This window comes from Macaca fascicularis, chromosome 18, assembly GCF_037993035.2.
Source record: "Macaca fascicularis isolate 582-1 chromosome 18, T2T-MFA8v1.1".
NCBI classification, from domain to species: Eukaryota; Metazoa; Chordata; class Mammalia; order Primates; family Cercopithecidae; genus Macaca; species Macaca fascicularis.
In genome coordinates, this window is record NC_088392.1 from 16248082 (window position 1) to 16271795 (window position 23714).

The window sequence follows — 23714 nt, forward strand, 5'->3', positions numbered from 1 at the left end:
ATCTTTCATATATCGACGATGATGAATAAAGAGTTGTTCACACAAGTTCCAAATAACTAAAACTTGCATCTTGAAACAAATGCTTTAATATATTAATAATTTTCAGTTTTGATATTTGCATATGGCTCTATGTACTGATAAAATGTTTTATGTTTAATTAGACTGGGATGAAATTATTTTCATATTTTATAGATTTATAGATTTTCCTAAAAAATAATACTGAGTTCATCTAACTCTCCCTGATAATCAAGCATCAGGTGCTCCTCAGGTTGGTTTATTCTTTCAGGAAACTTCTCTGATTCCTATACTTTGTAAGATTCTTTTGTTTACTTTTTATAAGCTGTATCTTTTAGCTAAGTTACTCATTGAAATTCTCAATGAGCACCTTGTCTATCTCCCCTTTCTGCTTTGTTCTTTCTAACAGACTACAGTCTGAGATCTTGTATAATCCTTATTGTAAAATTTGATATATAATATATAATTTTAAATATATAATATATAATACATATCATATAATTAATTCTAATATATATTTATATTTTTATATATGACATATATAATTATATAATATACAATATTTTATATAATCATATCTACATTATTATATATTAATATTGTATAATTATATATAATGGAATTAATAAGTAAAATATTATATAATATATATAAAATATTTGAAGACACATATATATAATCCTTGTTGTAAGATAAAACATTATATGTATAAAGATCTGAGAGGCTCTTCTAATAGTTAAATGAGTGAGAGATAGAGTCATTGACTTGGAGACTTCAATTTTTGCTTGTCTGGTTATTTGGGTTGGTTATTGAGGTGGGAAGGTGATAAGAAAGGAAAATACAGTAGTTTCTCCTTATCCACAGGGAAATACGTTCAGGACCCCCAGTGAATACATGAGGTCATGGCTACTACCAAAGCCTGTATATACTATGTTTGTCCTACACATACATACCTATGATAAAGTTTAATTTATAAATAAGGCACAGGAGAAATCAACAACAATAATAATAAAATAGAACAATTATAACACTACACTGTAATAAAGGTTAGCTGAATGTGCTCTCTCTGTCTCCCAAAATATCTTGGTTTCAGACTGTGGTTGGCTGTGGGTAACGAAAACCATGGAAAGTGGAAATGGGGACAAGTAGGGGACTACTGTAATTGGCAAAAGAATAATTTGAAAAGAAATATCTCACAAGTTTTTAGAAAATTCATTAGGAATACAAAACCTTAGTATTTATACAACTTTAGAAATCTCCAGAGGCTATTTCCCATTAATGAGCAAAGTACACTATATGAAATGAGGACATCACTATACACCCACAGTGCTAAAGAACAAAGAAGAAAGTACGTCCTTCATCTGGTTGTCAGAGTTTGTTTCTGCAGAAGGAAAAGGGAGTGTCCCCACTCCAGAAAAGTATCTCGGACTGCCTCTGTGACTGTGTCCTCCTTTTCTCATTTTCTCCAAATGTCAAAAGCATTAACCAAATTTTTGGAATATAAAATATTACTTGAGGGCACATATAACTAGGTGTAAAAACTATATGAATTTATCAGCCTTCCACCAAAATATGACCTACAGTCTACCCTTATGTGGTGAAAAGCCACAAGAAGACTGAACACAGAAATCCATGTTTTCTTTCCTCTCCTCTTCGATAGGTGATAGAAAGATAAACTGTCCCAGGCCTACCATCTTAAGAGATCTTTCTGGCCATAGTTTTCTCCACTTAAACACTTAAATTTCATGCCAATCTCTTCAGGTCCCAAGATCATACAAATAACCAGAGGATCGTTCTTTCTCAAGTCTGAAATTGAAACTTTCAGAAAAATACTGGTTCCAGCCTAAAGCAAATGTTCCACGCTATTCACCAGAATTTGGCATTAAAAGGTACCAGGTACCTTGGGAGGCCGAGGTGGGGGGATCACAAGGTCAAGAGATTGAGACCATCCTGGCCAACATGGTGAAACCCTGTCTCTACTAAAAATACAAAAATTAGCTGGGCACAGTGATGCATGCTACTCAGGAGGCTGAGGCAGGAGAATCACTTGAACCCAGGAGGCAGAGGTTGCAGTGAGCCAAGATGTGCCACTGCACTGCAGCCTGGTGACCGACTGAGACTCCATCTCAAACAACAACAACAAAAAAAAGTACCAGGTGCCTACCCAGCTGACAATAGAATGTCATGCTGATTTTCACTCACTGCTGTTCCTTTTGAACAGCTCCCTTGAAGTTCTCACTAGAAGAGAGGTGACTAGCAGGCAGGACTTCAGAACCCAATGTAAGCAAGTTCCATCAAATATGTCATAACATATTCAAACACCAACTTTGCTTAGAAAAACCTCTAAATGTGCATACGCATTGATGCACTGAATCAGCATCGGCCACTATGCTAGTTAATGATGAATATAAGTAGGTTTAGAATAAGTAATTATGAAAAAAGGAATATATATATCTTCAACTTCATTTAGAGTAATCGTAACATTATATTAACCTCTGCTTTAAGGAAACGTGAACGGAACCTATGAGCTAAACCTTGAATGAGACATATTATACCTTCTAATGAAATTTGCTCAGACCTTCTTCATGTTCATTTTCCTCAATATTTTATGAAAAGTAACATTTTCATTTCACAGCAAGTTGGAAGTCCTCGTGGCACACTAGTTTTTTTCAATTCAAGAAAAACAATTATTAAAATACAAGCTTCCGGAAGGGAGAATCTTTGTCCTCTATCTGGGCTGTATTATACTTAATATATTTTTCTTTTCTAATACCAGTGATTATGAAGACGATGCTGTGTCCAAATGCAAAAGGGCATATTTCATACCGAGGTTGTTTGGAAACTCACATTAGTGAGATTATAATAGCTGTCTTTCTGCTAGTGTATACTTCCAATGGGAAAATTTTTTAAAAATGTGTCTGTCTTTTCCACAGTGATAGGAAAGAGTAAGTAATGTTTAGATTCCAGCCAAGACTTGAAAAGAGAGAACATAAAAATTGGTGCTCTCCTGTTCTTAAAGCACAGTGAACGTTTGAGCACCTATGGGAAATCCACAAAGAAACTTTTTCACAAGAGAAAAACAAGCTACGGCATGGAAACATTATGCCCTCTAAAAAATCAAACACTTGTGGTCTAGCTAGAAGTGCAAGTGGAGGTGAGGAGAAGGTATCAATCACAAACACGAAGCCAGGTGTTCTCTTTTGCAAGCAGTTGCTGCAAAGGCAGTCACCGTTTACAAAAGCAAATTTCTCAGTGATCAAAGGCCTGAGTTCAGCCATGGCCAAGTAAGCATTCGACTTAATTTGAATCATCGTATGAATAGCACCACAGAGACAGTACCTTCTCCAATCCAAAGGGTTGCAGGAAGATAGAAATCTGAGAAGCCAGAAGAGAACTGATTGTGGGGATTAGCTAATCCCTGGGCTACTACAAACTGGTGTGAAGACTTCACTCAAGTCATTTCCATTTTCTGCCTCTCAGCTGCCTAATATACAAAATTAAAGGATAAGATAAATAATTTCAGTTTTTAGATTTTATTATTCTAAGCAACATAATGTGAATAAATATCAGAATTTTTTTTTTTTTTTTTTTGAGACGGAGTCTCACGCTGTTGCCCAGGCTGGAGTGCAGTGGCGCGATCTCGGCTCACTGCAAGCTCCGCCTCCTGGGTTCACGCCATTCTCCTGCCTCAGCCTCCTGAGTAGCTGGGACTACAGGCGCCCGCCACCGCGCCCGGCTAATTTTTTGTATTTTTAGTAGAGACGGGGTTTCACTGTGGTCTCGATCTCCTGACCTTGTGATCCGCCCGCCTCGGCCTCCCAAAGTGCTGGGATTACAGGCTTGAGCCACTGCGCCCGGCCCAGAATTTTTAATACCTAAGAAATGATATCCCTTCGTCTTATGTCCATGTAATAAATAAGGTTATTGATGTACTCGAAGAACCTGTGCAAATATATAATGGTGAGAAATGAGATGACTCCCAAATCCAAGCATAGCTTTGAAGAACATTATAAATATGTTCACTGAGAGAACTAAAATTACGAAAAGGAAACATGTAAGTGGATAAACTAAATAAAAATAAGCCATAGTGCCAAGTCTCCATGGAAACTCTGGGAGAATAAGCATGTATGCCATAAACATCATACTGAGAAAAAAAAACATATTATCAGCATATGCCTTGCTAGAATATAAAAGTATTTTAAAGATACTAGTTCCTATATGCTACCTGACACTACTCTCTAAAAATGATCATTCCTTCAGCCTTATTATTTGATGACATTTTCCTTTATCTTATTGAGATTCTGTGGATTCCCGAGCATCAAACAGTCCTAAATATTGAAGGACATTAGATGGCATATAGCCCACACCACCTGCTCCTTAGTATCCGTACCAAGAGGCCAGGCCATTTTGTGCTCCCCTTTTTAATTGTGGAGGTCATGCATGAGAGTCATGCATGTTAGAAGTGGTAAGTAGTGGCTTACTTAACATAAGAATCAATGCTCAAGATAAAGAGATTGGATATTGGCTAAACTTTCCAGTCTCATGTTTGTAATGGGACTTTTATGAGCATGCAATAGGGAAATTCCGTAAGAGACCAAAAAAAAAAAAAAAAAATGGCATTTAACCCAGGCACCTTTCCCAAAAAGGAAATCTTCAGAAGATCATTTCACATTCATGAAACTTCCATCTTCCAGTGGACATCTCTCTGAAGGAGACTATTACATCCTCTACAGGTTAGTGAGGAACCAGCTATACCATTGCATGCTAAAGCCAATTGCTTTTAAATGATTTTAAAATGAGAAGAAACAGTTTAATCCTGAACTAGATTAAAGTTAACAGAATAGATGAAAGACCCATGCCCACCAATTTAACTTCTCATCAGATAGGAAAAAAGAGATAAATACTCTAACGAAAGACATGTTGTAGACACAAACACTAAGCAACCTATTTATCTTGATCCTCAAGCAATGCTCTCTACCAGACTGAAATGTGAGTTGTTTTCCATGATATCCTAAATCAACGTTAAGGGACTATAGTAGTTATTTATAAAAGAGCATAATAATTTGCCCTGATTATCCTTCAGAGATTATTTTCCATATCTATTTAGTTTTATAGTATCAAGTTCTAGGTATTTTTCTTTGTGTTTTATCTTTTTGACTCTTCTTTCTTTTATTCTTTAAATGAATAATCATGAAACAGTAATAGTGTGCTATCCTAGTACTAAATACTAGATATGTCAACTAAAATAAGACGGTCCTTGCCACAATTGGTTTTAGCAGTGGCAGAGAAAGATTAACATGTAAATAAAACATTTCATATATTGTTAAAGGTGCTATGATAAAAGTTGTAAAATTAAGGGATGCAAAGGAATGCCTAGGCATTGCTGCCAGTGGGAGGAGTGGAGGTCAGAAAATCATCAGGGGTAGTTACTGTGGAGGTGCAAATTGAAAGCCAAGTTAGATCATGGAGGCGGAAGTAAGCACTCCAGGAGGGGGATATATTAGTTCATGTAACATTAACCACACTAAAAAGGTCTTTGATTACAATGCTTAATAACTGAAATAAGCCTTTTTTTGGTTTTCCTCTGATCCCTGAATTGTTTGCTGCTTTTTCTCCCCTCCTTTTGAAACCCAAGTACATATACATTAGCTAGCTTGATACTACACCACAGCTCACCAACACTACTGTTTTTCTCAATTTGAAAAACTTATATCAATTTTCCTTTAAGTTCTTGGCTCCCTTAATCTGTTACATACAAGTTGCTATTAATCTCATCACACAGATTTTGTAGTTCAGTATTTACACCTGGTACATTTTTTAGTTTTCATAAAGTATAATTTAAGTACAATCAATTGTCAAATTTTATGAGTATATACGGTATGCTATAAAAAGCCATCACCAAAATTAAGATAGCCAGCATTTCTATCACCATCCAGAGCTTCCTTTTATCACTCCTTCCATTAATATCCCCAGGCAATCATTAATATACTTTGTGTCACTACAGATTCATTTGCGCTTTCAGGAATTATGTGCAAGCAGAATCTCATGCTATTTAGTCAGATTTTTTTCCTGGGTTCTTTCAATCAGCATAACCATATTAAGGTGCATACATGTTTATAGACAATATGTTTCTTTTTTGCTATAGATATGCCACAATTTGTTTATCCATGCATCTGATAGACACTTCTATTGCTTCCAGTTTGAAGCTATTAGAAATAAAAAATGTCTGAATTTGGATGTACATATCTTTGTATGCATCTTTTCATTTCTCTTGGGTAAATGCCAAAGTGTCTTGATATGTGTTTGTTTAACTTTGTAAGAAAATGGCAAGTGTTTGCCAACATGCCTGTAACATTTATATTCCCACAATCATTGGATGGGAGTTCAAGTTGGTGCACATGCTTGACCATGAAAGTTATGGGAGGGATTTTTTAAATTAACTTTATGTAGTGCTTTAGTCACTCTTGTGTAGGTATGTAGTGCTATGTCATTCAATTTTAATTTGTAATTTTCTTATAAGTAATATTATAATTTTTCATGTATTTATTGGTAATTTGGATATCATTTTTGTGAAGCACCTTTTTCCTTTTTTAAAATCATGGTTTGGCATCTTATTATTGAATTATAAGTGACTTTATATATTCTGAATGTATGTTCTTTGTATGATGTATATCTTATAAATATTTTCTCTCAATCTATGGGTTGCCTTTTCATTTTCATAATAGTGTCTTTCAAATAGCAGAACATTTTATTTTAATGAAGTCAAATTATGTATATAATAAAATATATGTCATATACACATATAAAAAGTTTATTTGTCACTTAAATGGTTTGTGTTATTTCTTTTCTATATGAGAAAGCACTGCCTACCCAAAATTTTTAAAGATTTTATTCTAAGAATGTTATGAGTTAATAATGCATTTAGATCTATAATCCACTTTGAGTTGACACTTTATGTATTGTGTGAATTAATGGTCATTTAAAAAAATTAACATCCAGTTGATCCAGCACAACTTATTGAAAATAATATCCTTTTTCATTGAAGAATCTTGACCCTTTATCAACAGTCAATTGACTAGACTTCTGGACTCACTTTAAAAATGTGCAGAACAACAAAGAATATTATTCCCATCCTTAACAGAAGAAACTACAAATTAACATCTTTCCTAAAACCATCAGAGGGGTTGGCAAGGAGGGAATTGGTTGATTATAAAGGAACTACACAGAAGTATTTTTAGGGTTATAGAACTGTTCTGTATGCTGCTGAAGTACTGGGCACATGACTCTTTTCATTTGTCAAAATCTATATAGAATGAACTTCATTATATGCAGAATTTTTGAAAATCACCCAAAATTTTAAGGGATTCCAGGATGGGATACAGACAGTGACATAGAAATCTTAATGTATTACAAATGCATGGCATGCCATCAGTGAAGGGACTGGAGGATAAAAGGGAACTGACCAAAGTAACTGGAAAACAATGTTTTTGCTGAATACTGTAAGACTAGAGACAAAAAGAACTATACGTGAACATTGTATTCTAGTCAGTAAACTGGTTTCTCACAACCATATGGGTTGAGCAGTTATGAAACAATTTAATATGTATTATGGGTTTAAACATGTAAGTAATAAATTATAGATGAGAGCCACGTTTCTCACTGTCAGTAAAAATGTTAAAATAAGCAAGGGAGGAGGCCTAGAATGAGCCCTGATATACTAGATTAGCATCAGGGCCATCAGTATGCACTGTATCAATATGCACACACACACTCTTCAACACATGCATACTCATGGTTGTGTGTGTGTGTGTGCATATTGATAAAGACTAATTTTAGAGGTGTGCATTTCCATGGCTTCTTACACATACACATACACTCCCTAGCTCTGTCCACTGAGAGATCCTAGAAATAATGACACCGCAGTAGCAATATGCACATTCAGCACTCAGCTGTTGTTTTCCAGAGACCATTCTCCAACAAGTGTAAGCGAGGGATTTTAGAAAATGGCTGAGTCTAACCTGGGGCAGAAAAAGTACAAGATGAGCTGGGAGACCCTGTAGTGTTAGGAAGAAATATTAAACAAAAGGAAGGAAGGAAGGATGGAAGGAAGGAAGGAAGGAAGGAAGGAAGGAAGGAAGGAAGGAAGGAAGGAAGGAAGGAAGGAAGGAAGAAGGGAGGAAGGAAGGAAGGAAGAAGGGAGGAAGGAAGGAAGGAAGAAGGGAGGAAGGAAGGAAGGAAGAAGGGAGGAAGAAGGGAGGAAGAAGGGAGGAAGAAGGGAGGGAGGGAGGGTTAGAAGGAAGGAAGGGAGGGAGGGAGGGAGGGTTAGAAGGAAGGAAGGGAGGGAGGGAGGGAGGGTTGGAAGGAAGGAAGGAAGGAAGGAAGGAAGGAAGGGCAGAAAGTAAAAGAACAGAAAAGGTAGCGGTTCATCAGACACAGGAGCCAACTAAAAGAATTCTCAATGTCCGCAGATGGAAAAAATTAAACAGAAAATCAACACTGATATTATTGAATTATAACCCAAAATACAAAATGAGTATACAGGAGTCAATATTAATATAAATAAATAATTCAATAAACAAGGAAGACAGAACTAATCTTTATGAAAGAATTCCAAGTAATATGTGTGGACACTCCCTCTTCCAAGAAGTAGAACTTAATTCTCCTCCCATTGAGTGTGGACTGGAATTCACAACTCATTTGTAAAATGTAGAGCAACATAAGAGAAAAATAGAAACTTTACAGAGAAGGAACCTGATAGACACCAAGTAAACCAAATGATCAATGATCGCCAGTCAAGTCGTGTGGATATTCTGTAACTGCTAATATCATGCAATGAGAAATTGTTTCAGTTAGGATTCTCCAAAGCAACAGAAATAATAGATCATAGATGATAGACGGATGTATGGATAGATGATAGATAGATAGATAGATAGATAGATAGATAGATAGATAGATAGATAGATAGATAGATAGACAGACAGACAGATAGATAGATACATTTATGGAATTGGCTCGTGTGATTATTGGGACTGGCAAGTGTGAAATTTATAGGGGAGACTAGCAGCCTGGAAACTCAGGCAGGATTTGACAATGCAGCCTTAAACAGAACTCCTTTTCCCCAAAGAAACCTGTTTTTGCTCTTAAGGCTTTCAAGTGATTGGGATGAGGCCCAGCCACATTGTGTAGGACAATCTCTCTCACTTAAAGTGACTGTAGATGTTAATCATGTCTACAAAATCATGTCTACAAAAATACCTTCACTACAACATAAAAATTAGTGTTTGATTAAATCACTGGGTAATACAGACAGTCTCCAACTTACAATCATTTGACTTAGGATTTTTTGGATTTACAATGATGCAAAAGCAGTATTCATCCAGTAGCAACTATACTTTAAATTTTTAATTTTTCATCTTTGTCCTGGGCTATCAATATGCTATCACAATGCTGGTGAGTGGCTGCAAACAGCAGTTCCTAGTCAGCCACAAAATCACAAGGATATACAAATCAGACTCTAGAGAACTGTATTGCCAGATAACTTTACCCAGCTGTAAGCTAATGTAAATGTTCTGAGTATGTTTAAGGCAGCCTAGGCTAAGCTGTGATGTTTCTTCATAGGTTAGGTGCATTACATGTATTTTCAACTTAGAATATTTTCAACGAACCCTGTCATAAGTTGAGGAGTGTCTTACAGGTCATCCAGCTTGACACATGAGACTAGAAGTACACCTCACCTTTTTGTATTTTTCATTCACACCTGTATTAACCCCAATCTAATCATGAGGAAACATCAGGCAAACACCAATTGAAGAGCATCCTACAAAATACCTGACCAGTAGTCTTCAAAAGTTGCAGTCATGAAAATTCTTTTAAAAGAGAAAGTAGGACAGACTGAAGGAGGCCAAAGAGATGTAGTGATTAAATAAAACATAATATTATGGGTTGAATTCTGAAACAAAGAATATTTATGGGAAATCTGGTAAAGTCTAAATACCTATATACCTCTATAAAACAAAAACAAAATCTACATAAAACAAAAAAGTAAGAAACAAAAGAAACTGGGCAAACATCACATGTAAATTCATACAATAAAGATTCTGTAATATTAAAAATTATTTGGTATATACATACTTACTAGTGTAGAATAATGTTCATAACATATTGACATTTGGAAATAAAACCAAATTACATTAATGAATGTATATCTAGTGGTTAAAATATGTAGTTACAGTTTTGCCGTCTCGGATGTGCAGTGAGGTAAATCTATTTATTCAAATATACATTAAAAGCACAATGCCCCTATTCACTGTTGGCAAACAGATACATTTTGTCATTCATAGCAACTTAGTTCCATCTGACTGAAACTTGAGTTTCTTTGGGATAGGTATTCAGTTATCCTGAGAGTCATCACCTCCCATTCTCTCCTGAAGTGATCCCAGAAGGGCATAGGCATCTGGTCACCCTGGGGATGGTCATCAGGTCTGAGTGTTGTTCTCCATGCTAGTGGCCTTCTCTGGTTGTAACTCATTTCTTCTGCTCCCTTCTGGTTTTTAGTACTTATCCTGTGCTGAATATATCAGAGCTTCTAGTTCTATGGTACACATTTCTGTTCCCAATTTCTAGCTTATCTGGATATACACCCTCAACCTCGGGAACTTCTGTGCTTCTCCAGAGATGCCCAGGGTAACTATTTACACATTCTTCCAAATTAATTATAGAAGAGAGACATGTGGGCTGGGCGCGGTAGCTCATGCCTGTAATCCCAACACTTTGGGAGGCCAAGGCAGGTGGACAACAAGGTCAGGAGTTCAAGATCAGCCTGACCAACATAGTGAAATCTGTTTCTACTAAAAAAACAAAAAAATTAGCTGGGCGTGGTGGCGGACACCTGTAATCCCAGCTACTCACGAGGCTGAGGCAGAGGAATGGCTTAAACCTGGGAGGCAGAGGTTATAGTGAGCCAAGATAGCGCCACTGCACTCCAGCCTGGGCGACAGAGTGAGACTCCATCTCAAAAACAAAATGAAACAACAACAACAAAGAACAGAGACACGTAAGTGGCTTTTGCCAGGCATCTTTCAGCCGTTATTGCTCTACTGCTCAGGAATCACATTGGTAAAGGAGTTTCTCTATGAGGATTACATGCTCCCAGCCCTGTGGAGAGGAAGCGGAGGAAAACAAAATTCGATTCCATGATAATTAGCAGCATTCCGTTTAGAATGAAAAAAATATATATACAAAAAGAAATAACGAACAGTTATATAATCAAATGCACACAGAAATTACCACTGGAGGCTGGGTGCAGTGGCTCACACCTGTAATTCCAGCACTTTAGGAGATCGAGGCGAGAGGATCACTTGCACCCAGAAGTTCAAGACTAATATGAGCAGCATAGTGAGGCACCGTTTCTACAAAAAATAAAAAAATTAGCTAGGCATGGTGATGTACTCCTGTAGTCCCAGCTACTCAAGAGGCTGAGCAGGAGGATGGTTTGAGCACGGAAGATCGAGGCTACAGTGAACCATGATCACACCACTGCACTCCAGCTTAGGTGACAGAGTGATAGCCTGTCTCAAAAAGACAAAAAAAGGAAGGAAGGAAGGAAGGAAGGAAGGAAGGAAGGAAGGAAGGAAGGAAGGAAGGAAGGAAGGAAGGAAGGAAGGAAGGAAGGAAGGAAGGAAGGAAGGAAGGAAGGAAGGAAGGAAGGAAGGAAGGAAGGAAGGAAGGAAGGAAGGAAGGAAGGAAGGAAGGAAGGAAGGAAGGAAGGAAGGAAGGAAGGAAGGAAGGAAGGAAGGAAGGAAGGAAGGAAGGAAGGAAGGAAGGAAGGAAGGAAGGAAGGAAGGAAGGAAGGAAGGAAGGAAGGAAGGAAGGAAGGAAGGAAGGAAGGAACGAAGGAAGGAAGGAAGGAAGGAAGGAAGGAAGGAAGGAAGGAAGGAAGGAAGGAAGGAAGGAAGGAAGGGAAAAGAAAAGGAAATTACCACTGGATAGCAAATATTACATCTAAATTCTAGTCTTGCATGTATATAGTTTCTACTTTTCTAAAATATAAAACAAAAGTCTAAATACTTATTTTTAATACTTTTCCATACAGAAGTACAATTCTTATGCCCCTCCCTTCAAAAATGAAGTTCTATTATTTTTAGAGAATGCTTTCATCCAGGACAGCTCAATGATCACTTCTGGAGCTGTGTTGCAAGATGTGTAATTGTTTTAGAATTGATTGCTATGTGAAATAGGCTTATATGTTCTGACAGTGTGTTAATACAATAAAATAACTTTTTAGTAGCAAAAGAGTTACAATTTTTCATTGGTTATAAGTTTTTTTTTTCTTTTCCACTGCCATCTCTTTGTAGATAAAATGGAATTTCATAAGCTCTTGTTTTTCAACATCAGTTTCTAGGAGATTTTTTCATCAGGATGCGTTGTTCAAGGCTAAATACGGCTCAGAGAAAAATCCATCCAAAAAATCCTTAAAAAGATGTATTGTATTGTGCTTAATGGGAAATATTGTTACCGTAAAAATACATTGTAAGTTGTAACCTTGAATGTTTGTTTACTAGGACACTGGAAAGTAAATATAATAGCCTTATTTTCCAAAAGAGATAAGTTACCTTTCCTCTGGTATCTATGCGATATTTTCTAAACAATTTTTTTCAGGAATTAAGTACTCTTTTTAGCATCAATAAAATATTTGTTATTTATTTTATAGATAGATAGATAGATAGATAGATAGATAGATAGATAGATAGATAGATAATATTATCCAGGTATAAGCTTCTGGCTTACATTACATTCTTCTGTCTCTTCCTCACCTTATAAGGACATCAGTTTTATTGTATTAGAGTCCCACCATTATGACCTCTAAACATAGTCACATCGGGCAGAGATTTAGGCTTCAATGTAGGAAGTTCAGCGTGGGACAGAGTTCAGTCTATAACAAGCAATAACAGTTCTATAAAGATTTTTATCCTAAAATGGGATTGAGCTCAAAGATTGTATGGGTTTGAGGTGAAGATTTGTTTTGTTTTTTGATTGTTTGTTTGTTTGTTTATTTTAGATCAGGAGATGTACGTTCAGATGCTGATGGAAATAGTGAGATAATAGTGATGAGCTGATGGTAAAGGTGAGAGAATACTCCCCAAAGCAAGTCCCCTAGAGTTGCGGCCAGACATATGACAGAGAATGGGGAGGTGTCACTGTTTGGGTTCCCCAGAAAGCAGAGATTCAGATGGAGCTTAGAGCATAGGATGTGTACTAAGGAATACCTCCGGTGTCAACACCTGTGGAAGGGAAAGAACGGAAATAAGGCTGGACATAGAGAGAATTTGAGCTTTGATGCATGCCTAGCAGCTGTGGAAAGAAGACTTTTATTAAAGGAACATCTGGGAGTCCACCACAGTCCATCCATGCCACCGCTTGGATTCAGTTGTCTATATACTTTCTGAAAAGAGCTCTTCTACAAATCTTCCTGGAGAAAACTTAAATAAGGAGGAGCTGTAGGACAAACTACAGCCCCACTAACACAGCTTGTGCCGGGCCACAACTGATTTCAGCACTGCCCACTTCCACTATCCATGAAAATATCTGTTTCCTTCCATTATCCCCTCTCCCCTAGGCCACTGTGTCTGTATTTGGCTGGAATTGCTACATTTGTCCTTTTATTGTCAAAATGGGGCAAAGGGACATAGAGGTGTTTAAGTAGATCACATAACTCCAATCTTTCCTGACCACCTTAAAATAATCACCAACAATTACATTTTCTTTGGTGTCATATCCTCTTCTTGCTTGCATGCCTATATTAGGCAAATATGTTTATACTCATATTAAAGATGAGAAAAAAGGTTCAGAGAAGCTAAGGTTGCAACTTGGAGATAGTGGATCTGAAGTATGAACCGCATGTTTCAGACCCTTAAAGATCAAAGATATCTAAATCCACTAACTTTAGAAAACAACATGTCTCATTCTTTTCATTTATAAAACGCAAATTGTTTCACAACAAATACAGCCATGTGTTTATTCCAGGGAAATGGTTAAGTAACAAATTAGATTCAATTTTCAAATTTGTTCACTTAGTAACAAATTTTCTAAGTGTGTAATAGGATAGTTCAAATATTGATGAACCAAACCATTATGGCTTTCTATGATAATGAAGTTGTATTACTTTTGCATTCACAAAAAAAATTGTTAAACTACTGCTAATTGTATATAACAAACGTTCATTCAGTAACGATTTTGAGTACTTAGTATGCAAAGGTGCTTTTCTAAGTACTTGGTATGACAAGATAGAAGAGATTTGGGGTTCGCCATCAAGGATGTAACAATTTGTGAGAAAGAACAGAATGAAATTTGTTTTAAAAAGTAAGAGAATAGCAAACGGGGTACGTACAACATTAAAACTAAGGACAATGAAGAAAGTACTTTAGATCAGTGGTTCCCAACCTTTTTGGCACCAAGGGGCTGTTTCGTGGAAGACAATTTTTCACCGCAGGGGTGGGGTTTCGGGTGAGGGAGGTGGTTTGGGGATGAAACTGTTTCATCTCAGATCATCAGATCATCAGGCATTAGACTCCAATAATGAGCGTGCAACCTAGATCCCTTGTATCGCAGTTCCCAATAGCTTGCGCTCCTACGAGAATCTGCTGCTGCTGCTGATGTGACAGGAGGCAGAGCTCAGGTATCAATGCTCCCTCCACCACTGGACGCCGCTCACCTCCCGCTGTGTAGCCCAGTTCCTAACTGGCCACGGACCAATACTAGTCTGCAGCTCCCTGGTTGAGGACCCCTCATTTCAATGATGACTGAGGTCAAGTTTCCTACATACATGAAAAGCAGGGAAAGCCCTACTCGCTCATCACTAGATTCTGAAAAAAAGGCTGTGAGAGAATACTACAAGCTTCTTGCAAATAGATCCAAATATTTGCAAGACCACACTAGAACAATAAATCTAGTTTCAAACATCAGGCACAAAACTACAACATTTATCTTTCATAAATGCATGGTACATAGTTTTCTTTAGCAAATATTTATTAGACGAGTTTTAAAAATATATGTATTTGTAATACATATACCATATTTTCAATCTGACAATCCCAGTGAGTACAGCTTATTGTTTTGAGCTCAGTTTGACAAGTCAAACAATGAAATGTTCAAGTCGTATTCCTATTTCCTTCTATTCAACTCTGGACAAATTAGCTAAGTTCTCTTTATTTGAAGTTATTTCTAATATATGTTTTGTAAGGTTTGGTGAGTAGTATGTTTATCCACATAAAAACCTTTGCAGTCACCAATATTTTGTAAATGCTTAATAGTCACCAACGACAGTTCAGAGCTGCCCCGATAGCAAGCATTCACCCTCTTCTAAAATTAACAAATAATATTTTCTTTGAGAGTATTATTATCTTTATTCATAGAACATGATAGTAAATTTCACAATATTAAAACAAAATAATTTCACAACATTTAGAATAGTATCTAATTTGATCTCTATAATAAAAAAATTTGGTAAAGCTCTTGTTCTATTCTATCACAACATAAAATATCCATGGGGAAGCAAATTATTATTCCTACATGCAGTCTCTATTTGCTAGTGCCATTTATAATACTCTAATGAAATGATTTTTGAAAGTACTTACTTAAAAGAAGACAATGTTGTGTGTTTCATTTTTTCAACTGTAAGTAAGCATTTAATAAAATACCTTCATGAATTCAATGGGAATATGTATAATTATGAGCAATTAGAGTTAAAATTAAACCCACAAATCAGGAAATTCAAAAGCTAATATCCAAAAACAATGTTAGTTTTGAAAGTGTCATAAAATAATACACATAATTTAAAAGATTAATATACTTTTAAATATTTTAAGCATATTAAATGAGATAGCAAATTATAACAGTAAAAAATATTTCTGAGCTATTTCAGAGACTGCCTAATTATTACATAAGAGTTTAAATAAATATAGGATAGAAGCTATGAATTTTTTGATTCCTAAAAATCAGAAATATGTATTATTTTAACATCAGGACATCCAAAATGACTAACTGATTTTGTTTCTAATCAAAGGAAATAACTGATATGGGGGCAGAAAAAACTTAGAATCATATAGCTCAAATGGAGAGAATCACAGAAACCCAGAATGGTTTCATAAATTTAAATACAAATAAAATACTTTTATTTAGTTGTGGATAGATGGGTAGATGGTGTCAGGAGATTCATATTTCTAGTCTACTAGTTTTGAGACTGTGAAGTGATACTTATGTATTATTCTTCATCATATATCCATCATTTAATAGAAGCGTTTTAGAAAAATTTATATCCATCACCTTGTTATTTTTGTAGTTCAATATTTAAGTTTCTGTCTCCATCAAGCATCTAAAACTGCAAATGAAGTCTCTCATATGAATCTAAGTAAGCCAGAAAAAGCCATTTCTAGAACAATATCTAATTGTAAAGTCATGGTAGCCTAGCTTATGATTCTTGGCAAATAACATTTTGTCCTGAGATTTTACCATTTTTATAGAAAGTAAGGGATTAATTTGTCTATATACAATTTATTGTTAATTAAAATAAAAATATTCATTTCATATTAGGCATCATATAAATGATTTTGCATATAGCACCATCTGTAATAATGAAAATGGACAAATTGGGAATAAAAGTTTATATTCTCATTTACATAGCATATATCTGCACAAAAAATTTGTATCACAAGTGTTTGTATTTTTTTAAAAAAATGTACAGAGGGGATTATGAATGTAGCAAATGTTTGCTATCATTTAAAAAAAAAGTCACCTGCAAACATGTAGAAAGTGTTAATGCCATTCCTTTTGCAGACTTTGCCAGAGTTTTCCTCCACTAGTTCTGGTAGTGGACAACTTTTATTTCTGTATACCAATTTTTACTGATATAGACGTTTTGCATTACTATATAAATTTTAGACTCTATTTGTCATTTTCTACTCTCTGTCTACAAAATCAAACAAACAAAAACCCAAAATAACAACAAACAAAACCCTACTAGCATTTTGAATGGAATTGCCTTGAGTCAACTGACCTATTTGGATAAAACTAAGATTTTACCAACACTGAGAGTTTCAATCCAAGGCTGTGAAATATGTTCGCATGTATTTAGGCACTCTTACTCATCTCAACAATATTGTGTAGTTTTTAATGTACAGCTCTTACATGTGCAATTTTAATTTAAATCTAACTAGGTCATGTTATTTTTAAGCTATTATAAATGATGTTTTACAAATCATTCATTTTCCAACTCTTCATTCCTAATATATAGGAATATAGTTGACTTTTGTATACCTTGTATTTAGATGGAATTGTCCAACAACAACTGCACTGATACATATTCTATCCCACATGTACTTACCCTGACAGTCCTTCAAGAGGTGGGGTATCTATTTTCTCCCTTTGAACCCGAGTGTATCTTTCAAAGTGTTTTAGCAATATTGACAACAGAATTCCACCAAAAAAAAACAGGTTTTATGACTTCCAAGAATTATTTTTAAAAGACAATTTGACTATATTCCAATAGACTATCTCTATCTCAAGATTCTTGTGTTTGTACCCTGCACATCAGGTTGTGAAGAAACAAAGTTACCTGTAGATGTTCTGGCCAACAGCTTTGGACAGGTCTCCACCCAACAGGCAGCATCCTGTAAGAAAGAGAAAAGTCACTATATAATGACAAAAGAGTCAGTTCAGCAAGAGGGTATAAAAACTGTACATATAGATGTTCCCATCACTGGAGGACCCAAATATATAAAGGAAATTTTAATATATCTAAAGGGAGAAATACATTGCAATACAATAATAGTAGAAAATGTCACCACCCACTTCCAGTAACGGACAGATCATCCAGACAAAAGTCAACAAGGAAGCATTGGAAATGAACTACAGTCTATACCAAATGGGCCTAATTGACATTTACAGACAATTTATCCAACTGCTACAGAATACACATTTTTTTTTTTTTTTTTTTTTTTTGTTGAGACGGAGTCTCGCTCTGTCGCCCAGGCTGGAGTGCAGTGGCCAGATCTCAGCTCACTGCAAGCTCCGCCTCCCGGGTTCCCGCCATTCTCCTGCCTCAGCCTCCCGAGTAGCTGGGACTACAGGCGCACACCACCTCGCCCGGCTAGTTTTTTTGTATTTTTTAGTAGAGACAGGGTTTCACTGTGTTAGCCAGGATGGTCTCGATCTCCTGACCTCGTGATCTGCCCGTCTCAGCCTCCCAAAGTGCTAGGATTACAGGCTTGAGCCACCGCGCCCGGCCAGAATACACATTTTTTTTTCCACCAATACATGGAGCATTTTCAAGGAGAGACTATTGGTTAGGTCACAAAATAAGTTTCAACAAATTCAAAAGGGTCAAAATCATATCAAGTATCTTTTATTATTGCAATGCTATAAAACTAGATAATAAAAATAAGAAGAACTTGAAACTATATAGACACATGGAAATTAAACAACAAGTTCCTGAACAATTAATGGGTCAATGAAGAAATTAAGGTGGAAATGTAAAAATATATTATTAAGTGTTACAGCTCTTTTAGAATCTGTCTAGCAAATTTTCTGGTGAGAAACCCTCCAATATAAAAATAAATGAATAAATAATTTTGAAAATAAAAATACTTTAAAACAAATGAAAATGGAAATACAATGTACCAAAATATATGGCATATGGTAAAATCAGTAGTAAGAGGAAGGTTTACAGCTATAAACAACTACATCAACAAAGTAGAAAGATTTTGAATAAAAAACGTTGTGATGCACCTGAGAGAATCAGCAAAGCAAGAAGAACAAATCCACCCCAGAATTAGTAAAAAGAAAGAAATAACAATTTCAGATAAGAAATAAAGTGGGGAATAAGAAAAATACAGAAGATCAATGAAACAAAAGATTTTTTCTGAAAAGATAAACAATATTGGTAAACTTACCTACAATAACCAAGAAAAAAGATCCAAATAAATTTAATAAGAAACAACAAAAAAAAAAGATACGACAACTGATACAACAGAAATGCAAAAAAAATTATAAACTATTATGAACAAATATACACCCCAAAATGGAAAAACCTAGCATGGGATAAATTAGTAGACACAAAGAACCTGCCAAGATTGAACTATGAAGAAAATAGAAAACCCGAACAGACTAATAATAAGTAATGAGATCAAAGCAGTAATACCCATCAAAGTAAAACCAGATGGCTTCACTGCTAAATTCTGTCAAGCATTGAAAGAATAACTAATACAATTCTACTCAAACTGTTACAAAATTTGAAAAGGAAGAAATTCTTCCAAACTCATCCTACGAGGCCAGAATTACCCTGATGCCAACAATACGCAAGGACACAACAAAAAGAGAAAACTACAGGCTAATATCCCTGATGAGCATAGATGTAAATATCTTTAACAAAATAGTAACAAACTGAATACAAAAACACGATAAAAAGATCATTTATCATGATCAAGTGGGATTCATCCCAGGCATGCAAGGATATTTCAACATAGGAAAATCAATAAATGTGGTATATCACATTAACAGAATGAAGGACAAAAATCATATAATCATCTCAGTAGGTGCTGAAAAAGTATTTGACAAAATTCAACATTCCTTTGTGATAAAAATTCTCAACAAAATGAGGAAGAAACATACCTCAAAACAATAAACACCATATATGACAAGCACACTGCCAACATCAATCATGCTAAACAGTGAAAAATTAAAGCCTTTCCTCTCAGATCCATAACAAGAAAATCATCTTCATTTTTATCACTTTTATTCAGCACAGTACTAGAAGTTCTAATCAGAGCATTTAGGCAACAGAAATAAAGGGCATCCAAATTGGAAAATAAATCGTTATTTTTTTTCACATATGACATGATACATTTAGAAAAACCTAAAGACTTCACTAAAATGCTATTATAACTTAAAGACAACTTCAGCAAAGTTACAGGCTGCAAAATGAGCATATAAAATTCAGTAGCACTTTATATACACCAACAGTGAACAATCTAGAAAAGAAATTAGGAAAGCAATCACAATACAATAGCTGCAAAAATGATGCCTATGAGTAAATTTAACCAAAGAAGTAAAAAATCTATACTTCTTTACAAGGAAAACTATAAACCAGTAAAGAAAGAAATTGAAGAGAACATAAACAAATGGAAATATATTCCAGCTCATGATTGGAAGAATTAATATTGTTGAAATGCTTAAACTACTCAAGTTATCTACAGATTCAATGCAATCTCTATCAAAATGCCAATGATATTCTTCACAGAAATAGAACAAACAATCCTAGACTTCATATAGAACCAAAAATACTCCAAATAGCCAAAGCAATCTTGAGCAAAAAGAAGAAAGCTGGAGACATCACACTACTTGACTTCAAAATATGCTGAAAAGTTATAGTAATCCAAATAGCATATTAATGGCATAAGAACAGACACATGGATTCGTGGAGCAGAATAGAGAACCTAAATAGAAACTCACACATTTACAGCCAATTCATTTTTGAGAATAGTGCCTAGAATATATACTGGGGAAAGGACAGTTTTTTAAATAAAAGGTGCTGAGAATATTGGATAATCATTTACAAAAATCAAATTATGATGAACTAAAGACTCTAATGTGTGATGTGAAACAATGAAACTACTAAAAGAAAATATCAAGAAGACACTCAGGTCATTGGTCTGGCAAAGATTATTTGGGTTTGACTGAAAAACACAGACAACCAAAGCAAAATCAGACACATGGGATTAAATCAAGCTAAAAAGCTTCTAGACAGCTGAGGAAATTATTAACAAAGTAAAGTGACAACCAATGGAATAGGGAAAAACTTTTTTAAATGATCCATCCCAAAAGGGTTGAATAATCAGAATACATAAAGTACTCAAAGGACTCAATAGCAAAAAGAAGAAAACACCCACAAATAATTGAATTTAAAGATGAACAAAATACCTGGGTGATGAAATAATCTGTACAACAAACCCCCACGACACACGTTTACCTATGTAATAAATCTGCACATCCTGCACTTCTACCCTTGAAATTAAAATGAAAGTTAAAAATAAAAATGAACATAATATCCGAATAGACATTTCTCAAAAGAAGGCATATAAATGGCTTTTTTAATGAAAAAAAAAAAAAAAAAACCTCAGCATTGCTAATCACCAGGAAAATGTAAATCAAAACTACAATGAGTTATCCTTTCACCCCAGTTAAAATGGCTTTTACCTAAAAGACTGAAATAAACATGCTGACAAGGGTGTAGAGAAAGGGGAGCACTCATAAACTGTTCATGGCAATGTAAATTAGTACAGCCACCAAGGAAAACAGTACAGATGGTACTCAAAACACTAAAAATAAAACTATTTCATGATTCAGCAATTTCACTGCGCGCTCTCTCTCTATATATATATATATATCTCTCTCCAAAAGAAAGGAAATCAGTATATCACAGAGATATCTGTATTTCTGTTTATTCCAGCTATATTCACAACAGCCAAGATACAGTATCTACCTAAGTATCCATCAGTGGGTGAACAGATAAAGAAAATGTGGTAGATATCTGCAGCCATAAAAAAAATTGAAATCCTGCCATTTGCAGCAATATGGATGGGACTGGAAGTCATGTTAAATGAAATAAGCCAGGCACAGAAAGATAAATACCGTCTGTTCTCAATCATAAGTGAGCACTAAAAAGGTGGATCCCATGGAATTAGAGGGTAGTTCCAGAGGCTGGGAAGTGTAGTGGCCAGGGATAGACGAAAGGCTAGCTAGTGCATACACAAATACAGTTAGACAGAGGAAATAAAACCTAAGGTTTAATAGTACAGTAGGGTAACTTTAACAATAATTTGTTGTATAGTGCAAAATTTCTGGAAGAGAGGAATTGGAATGTTCCCTACATATAAAAGGCGAATCTCCCAATTGCCCTGGTTTAATCATTATATTATATGCATGTATCAATATCACATGTATCCCCCAAATATATAAAACTATTTTAAAAAACTATTTTAAAAAATCCACAATAGATTATCTTACACCTGTTAAAGTCACTTCTATCAAAAAAGACAAAAGATAAACGTTGGCAAGCATGGAGATAAAAGTGTTGTTGTTAATGTAAATTAGTGCAGCCGTTAAGGAAACAGTATGGAGGTTCCATCAAAAATTAAAAATAGAACTACCATATGATCTAGCAATCCCACTACAGGGCATATATCTAAAGGAAATGAAATCAGTATCTTAAAGAGATATCTGCACATTCATGTTCATTGCAGCATTATTCACAATAACCAAGATATGAAAGCAATCTAAATGTCCACAGAGGGATAAAGAAAACATGACAGACACGTACAATAAAATGCTATGTAATCATAAAAAGGAAATATTTCTATTGTTACAACATGAATAAGCCTGGAAGGCATGTTAAGTTAGATAAGCCAGGTACAGAAGGACAAAGTTGAAAGGTACCTCCAGAAAATATCTATTCTCAAAATGAAAAAAAAAAAGTCAAAATTGGAGGTCACAAAAATTAAGCGTGTGTGGGTTATTGTATTAAGACTGAATAACTTAATTTCCCAAATTTCCACAGGTACACTCACATTTCCTTTTAGGAACTTTGAAAAGTAACAAAATAAATGGAAGCAAAAAATATTGAGAAAGAGAATACTCAAAGGAAAAAATGTCAATTATTAACAGTACTGCGAAATTATTTTAAATTTTTTAATAAAGTAAAAGCATATAAGATTTATAAAATATGATACAGAAAGCCTATGTACTATTCAGGAATATAGGCAAGAACAGGAATAGAAAAGGTGTCACTGATTTAGTAGGTACAAATAAAATATAACAACGTTGTTAATAATAGAAAGGTAAAACGTCTGAACGTTATCTTTATAGAGCTATAAGATTTAATTCCTCTCTTTATATCTCTATATTATAAGAAATGCTTAATTGTATGTTTTTTCCTCCAGAAAGTTAAGAGACGTGTAACTCATATATTGGATAATTCAGATATTTCTACAAATCTGTCCATGGAATTTTCTGTAATTACTGTTTTATTTAATGTATAGGCATTCCCTTTTAAAAAATCCCTGAGTACATGAAAAGTAAAATATATTTGTAATGATAATATTTAAATACATAGAATGAATGCTGCATAAGATTCCACTTAAAATAAAATAAAAATTTTAATGAATAACTATAAAAAAGCAACTTTCTCTTGTCAGTCCTAAAACTTGGCAAATGAAGTTGATTTCTGGAGCATGTTTTCTGCGGCACCCAGGAACATCATTAGCAACAGCTACTATACCTGTTCTACCAGCAAGATGATAATCAAAGGCAAAGTTCTTCAACTGTGTTTCCTGCAGCTGCAGATTCTTCTCAGTTTTTCCAATCTCTTCTACATCACAGCAGTTCACTAATATTTCTAAAAAAAAAGAGTTTCCAATTGCTGAACAATATTGGGGAAAATCGTGTGAAAGATGTTTGTGATGATCAAAAAACATAATTTATGAAATGCTCAATTCAAAAGCACGTACAACATGCTTTTGTTTTTTTATTTTACCTTCCAGCAGTTTAACTTATTATATAAGACATACGAACAAACAAGAGTCAGTTAAAAATGGAAAACAGAATCCAAGATAGGAAATTTCAGTAAGGAACACTGGTGAAGAGCAACACAG

The 23714-nt window shown here is 34.9% G+C and overlaps 1 pseudogene; it reads left to right on the plus strand.

Annotated features, from left to right (window-relative positions):
* The first annotated feature begins 18555 nt into the window (after positions 1-18555).
* Positions 18556-18608, plus strand: LOC123570100 (U7 small nuclear RNA; annotated as a pseudogene).
* The last annotated feature ends 5106 nt before the right edge of the window (positions 18609-23714 follow it).